Genomic DNA, 5,909 nt, shown 5'->3' on the forward strand with positions numbered 1-5,909 from the left:
TCCCCCGTCCCCACGGGTTTGTGGGGCGTGAGCTGAGGTTGCAGGGAGGTGTGTCCTCAACCCAGCAGCGATCCCGATGATGAGGCAAAGTGAGGGTCGTGTGTGGAGAGCCAGGGATAACCCAAGATGAGAGGAGTGTTGGTTGTGCCTACCAAAAGGAATTGGATGGACTTGTGGTGCTCTCTGATGCTCATGTGCACGCGCTGTGCATGCACTCAGACCATCCCAGACCTCAAGGGACATCTGTCAATGGTTGCGATGCAGAAGGGATGGGAGATAGGCTCAGTAGGGACTCCAATCTACACACACACACACACACACACACACACACAGAGTCTGGTCCAGAAAGTTACCTGCTGTGCCAGAATCCACCAGAAACTTCTGCATGCATAGTCATCAGCTGTGGAGGAGGACAGGCAGAATGGTACTGGAATGAGAGGTTGGGTGGAGCTTACCATATAGAAGACCTTTGTTTCTACCTGGTGTTGTTGTTTTCCTGGATGCAGTGGGCATTTGATTTGTTCCTCCACCGAAGCTCATGCTCTTGGGGTGGGGGTCAAGGGAGTTCTCCCTAACTGTATGGGTAACTGATGAGGGTTGTGCAGCCTGAAATTGTTATGGGAATGGAACTGTGTCCCTGGCTGATGATCTAGATGGTTGTTCCACAAGATGCTTGCCCATTCTGAGGGCCAGAGTGATGAGGCTTTTGAGGTCGGTGGGCATCTCCTGGGTGGACAACTCATCTTTCAAGTACTCCGAGAGGCCATGACAGTGATGGGCCAGCAGTACTTCCACATTCCAGCCACACTCCACTGCAACAGTCCTGAATTCCACAGTATAACCCAGCACTGTGCAGGAGCTTTAACACAGGTGAAGTATCTGATTCACTGCCCCCCGCTGATTCCTGGCACATTTCGGCAGTGTATTCCTCATATTTATTTCAAATGTTGACTTTATTGTCCCAGTTAGTAGTGGCCCAGTCAAGAGAGAGATGACAAAGGCAATTTTTGCTCAGACCTTGGAACGCAGAGATGGCTGGAGCTCAAAGTGTGAGATGCACTGCGGCAGGAAATTGTGGCATTAGGCTGGTGGTCTTTCAAGGAGTTCAGGCAAAGGAATCCTGGGCTCTACGGGAGGGGTTGCCTGGCATAGGGCTGTTGTATTGAGACTGAGAGTTGGTTGAGAGTGGCGAGCGGATGGTCAGCGGTTTCCTGCTGCTTCAGGATTGTGTGCTCCTGTTGATGGATGACTTCCTGTAGGTGAATGTACTCTGCGGAGTCAGTCATTGGTTCATTACTCCTTTCAGGAAGTGCAGAAAAGTTTTAACTGGTCACAGTTAAAAGGTCACAGCAGCTGAGACAATTCAGCAGTATACAATATTTTACTGATAAACTGCTAAATAACAAGCCAGGAGGGGCCGCAAAACAAGAGAGAGCAGACACTTAACATGAGTAGGTGGCAAGGTAACTGAAGACTAGGAGCAACAGGTTGAGGCTGGCTGGTTTGTATGGGTGAAAATGTATTATGGATGAGAGCTGGGTTTAAATAGGCTGCAGGTGATGAGTTGGAAACAAGAGTCAAAAGGACTCCTGTTATCTGGGTGGAGACTGGAAGGTGCCTGCCTGTGCAGACCTGACAATACTGGTCACTGGGAAGATTCAGTGTACCAGGGTTTATAAAATCTTTAATGATATGATTGGCCATGAAGATCTTGTTTGTCCCTTGAATTGAAAATTCAAATCTATTGGGAAATTGGTTTGGTAATGTTTTTTAAAATGTTCATATAAAAACTTTGCATCCAGAAAATGCCACACACAAACCTTAACTATCTTGGTATTGTGCTACTAACAACAACTTTGCACATAAAATGTAATTGTGAAAATGGAAAATGGAAATCAAGAGTTTGAAGAACAATCTGCCTCACCATTAAGACTTTTATAAAGTAATTACTCATAGACTAAGAATATATATCTTACTCTGATGTGGTTTAATTGTTGACTAATATATAAAACACTGGTGTTGACGAACAAAATGTATCATGGGTAAAACCCTCCCAACCATTGAGCAATTCTACATGAAACATTACCGTAGAAAAACAGCATCCATCAAAGATTCTCACCAGTCAGGCCATACTGTTGTCTTACTGCCATCAGGTAGAAGGTACAAGTGCCTCAGGACTCGCACCACCTCTCAACCATCAGGCTCTTGAACAAAATGTGATAACTACACTCATTTAAGGACTCTGTTATATTGAAGGATGTTATATTATTACTTCATGCTTGTAATTTATTTGCTGTTTATTTATATATGCATCTGCACAGTTTGTTTACAGTTTACAGTTACTGTTCTATGGAGTTGCTCAGTATGCCCCCAGAAAAGGAACCTCGGGGTTGTTGCGGTGACATGTGTGTAATCTGATAATAAGTTGTACTTTGAATTTTGAACTTCTTGGAAAAATAGCCATATCAGGCATGGAAGAGTGACAATATTTGAAATGGCACATTTGATCTTAGAGATCGAAGAAAAGAAAATGTGCTAATACAGAAATTTTTAATGAAAGCAGAAAATTTATGAATTTTAAATACACGATGATTATAAAGTTATGTCACACCCTTTAGGAAAATTCAAGTATTTCTTCTCAGTAACTTTGCAGCAATAGTAACTTTCCAATTAAAAAAAAACACAGGACTTTTGTAAGAGCATCTTTCCCTCACACTCATTGGGCTTTTTGTAATCTTCAACTGTGATCTCAGTGGCACAAGTTGCTTGAGGCAGCGTTGCAACTGAAACATGAGTGGGATGCCAACCAGGGGAATAACAGATGTAAAACTATGTGTGTGCGTGTTGCAATATTCCAAAGACCCAATTTTTGAAGATCCTAAAACTGACAGGGCACAGAGAGAGATATTCCAGCTCCAGCAGGTGACGTGATGAATACCTGCATTACTCCGGTTGTCGACCTTTTGTTGATATTTCAGCATACAGTGACCAAAGACTGCTGGGTCTGCAGAGTCTGGGCATTGGTGAGTAAAGAACTACAGTAAGACAAGGTCAACAGTGTAATTTTATAGTCAATGAATTAATTAAATAAATTAAATAATTCTAGTTTTTCTCTTTAGCTTAATGAGTTGATCCGGGAAGAAGGAAACATTCCAGTGTTTCTTAAAGCTGTAGATGCACGCCTTGGACTGTGTGGGACATTTCTATATCTTGAACACATCAGATTCAGGAAATATTGTCAACTGAAGGAATTCAAGATCTGGATTTTGGAACTTGAGCAACAGTTTCCCTCGCAGCAGTCCAACCGCAAGGCTACATGTTTTATTGATAGTGCATTTCAGGAGGTAGTTATCCTGCAATTCAAGAGAATGCAGGTTGAGACAAACCAAGTGCCTTCCAGGTAAACAAGAAATTATAGCTGATACTTCAGGGGAACTGTAAAGGCATTATAGCTGATACTGTAAAGGCATTTGGCTCTCTAGCCAGTATTTGATTCTAAATACTAATTGGGGAACAGGCTCCCCTGGAGAGTATAGCTAGCACAAGACCAAAGCAGCTTTACAGGGGGGTGGGGGGAGGGGAATGTGAAGAGAGTGACATTAATAGAGATTCTTATTTAGGACACTCCTGCAGTTAGAGACAAATCTAAATGATATGTGATACCAGGATGAAGGATATCATTGTGAGCAGACAAAGCTTGTGGTCTGCGACAGCGTAGACAGAGAAAGAGACACGTCTTTATCTTGAAGTGTTGACTGTTTCTCTTCCCACAATTGCTGCCTGACCTGTGAAGTATTTTCAGCAATTTTTGTTTTTATTTTAGTTTCCAGCATCTTTTTGATTTTTCAGAAAAAAAGTGATGGGTCCTGAAGACATTTTAAGGAGCTAGGAGAAAGGTCAGGAAGAAGGACAGGAAAGGTAACAAATTCCCCATTACTCATGTGCAGTGAAAAGAGACATTGGAGAAAAGTGCAGAGGAATATGTGGCTGGAAGTATGAAGTATGATACGATAGCTGTTATGTAAACATGGCATAAAGAGGGACAGGTTAAGAAGCTTAACATTCTTCATTATAAGAGGAATTTAAAAAAGGATAGGATAGAAATATTGATTAAATAAGCAATCACTTGTGTAGGAATGGCTAGTTTAGAAAGATCATCAATGAAGGCTGTGTAGGTTGAACTAAAGGACAAAGTGAGTGAAATCACATGATTAGGATTTTCAGACAGTACAAGAGTGATAAGGGAACAAATTAGACAGCAGATTTCTCACAAATACAAAACAGTCGGAGCAGTATTTCTGAATGTTTCCTTGCAACAGAGAGAAATGCCACCCAGTCTGTCTAGCTCACAGAGAAATCCCATTCGCCCACTAAATTTCACTCAACCTATTTTCCGCCCATTCCACTCAACTCTCCTAGATTCTGCTGCTTCCTATACAGTGGTCAATGTGATGTGGGACTAAACTGGAGCTCCAGAGGAGATCCACTGTGTCACAGAGCAGATGTGACAGACAGCAATAGAGGTCAGGACTAGACCGGGGTCCTGGCACTTTGAGGCTAAGCATCTAAAGTTCTGCCAGATGTGCTGTCCTTTTTACCAGCTGATCTGTCAATAGTGAGAGATTTCATTCAATATTAACCAGAATACGGTCAGTATAAAAGGTATAGAGGGCACAGAGTTCTTAAATTGTATTCAAGAGAACTTCTTTAGCCAGTATGTAGCAAGTCACATAGGATTCTGGAAGACAGTGGGAGGCAAAGGGTCATGGTGTGTTTGTTACCAGTGGAACCCCAAGGGCTTAGTACTCGGTTCTCTATTTTTGTAATATAATCTTAAATGTGGGGCACGATAAAGAAGGTTACAGATAATAAGGGTGTAGTCTAGTGATCTACAGTGAACCGGAAAGCAATAGACTACAGGAAGATACAGATCACCTGGTTATTTGAGCAGAAAAATGGCAAGTAGAATTTAATCCAGAGAAGTGCAAGATAATCCCTTTAGAGAGGTGAACAAGGCTTGAAAAAAAATACAATATAGGACAGGTTTCTGAGTGATATAGAGGGACAAGGGACCTTGGAGATCACATCTCCAAACTTAAAGGTAACAAGCCAGATTCAAAAGGCTTTTGGAATGAATTCCTTTAATTAGCTAAGGCATAAATTGTAAGGTTACGTTAGAAGTGTAGCTAACATGAGTTAGTCCCCAGCTTGAGGCCTGCATACACTTCTGAACTGTCCCGGACAGGGAAGATGTGACATCACTGAGGAGGAGGAAGAGGAGATTTGCCCAAGAGGGAACTGGGGAGGCTGTGGCAGCACATATAGAGGTGGATAAAGTTATGACAGAGTAAATGAGAATGATCTATTTTTGTTCATTATGGTGGTTAAAGAAAAGAACACAGAGCATTGATTTAAAGTAATGCTAAAAGAATTAGAAGGAACATAAACTGAAAAAAATACATCTGGAGGGTGGTAGGCATGCAGAGCCCACTGCCTGAAATCATGACAGAGGCAAAAACCCGCACCACAGTTAAATAGTATATAGTTTGAGCTTGAAGAGCTGTGACCCACAGATGGAATTAGGCTGGGTAGCTCATTTTTATTTGACACAGTTGTAATGGGCTGAATGGCCTCCTTAAGCTCCATTAACTTTCTAGAATTTTATAATTTCTAGAAATTAACTCCTAGGATTAAATATAGTTTATTCTCTATTCAAAAGGATAATCTTGATTCACATTTGCACTGCTGAAATCAAAATTTTGTTCTTGGCGACCAGCAATTAGTTATTGGGTACTACCACTGAGAAATCCTTTGTAATAGAAGAGTATAAAGATGAAAGATTATCTTTTATTTGTCACATGTACATCAAAAAATACATTATTTGTGTCAATGACCAACAGATCCTGAAG

The sequence above is a fragment of the Hypanus sabinus genome, chromosome 4, assembly GCF_030144855.1.
Source record: "Hypanus sabinus isolate sHypSab1 chromosome 4, sHypSab1.hap1, whole genome shotgun sequence".
Lineage (NCBI taxonomy): Eukaryota > Metazoa > Chordata > Chondrichthyes > Myliobatiformes > Dasyatidae > Hypanus > Hypanus sabinus.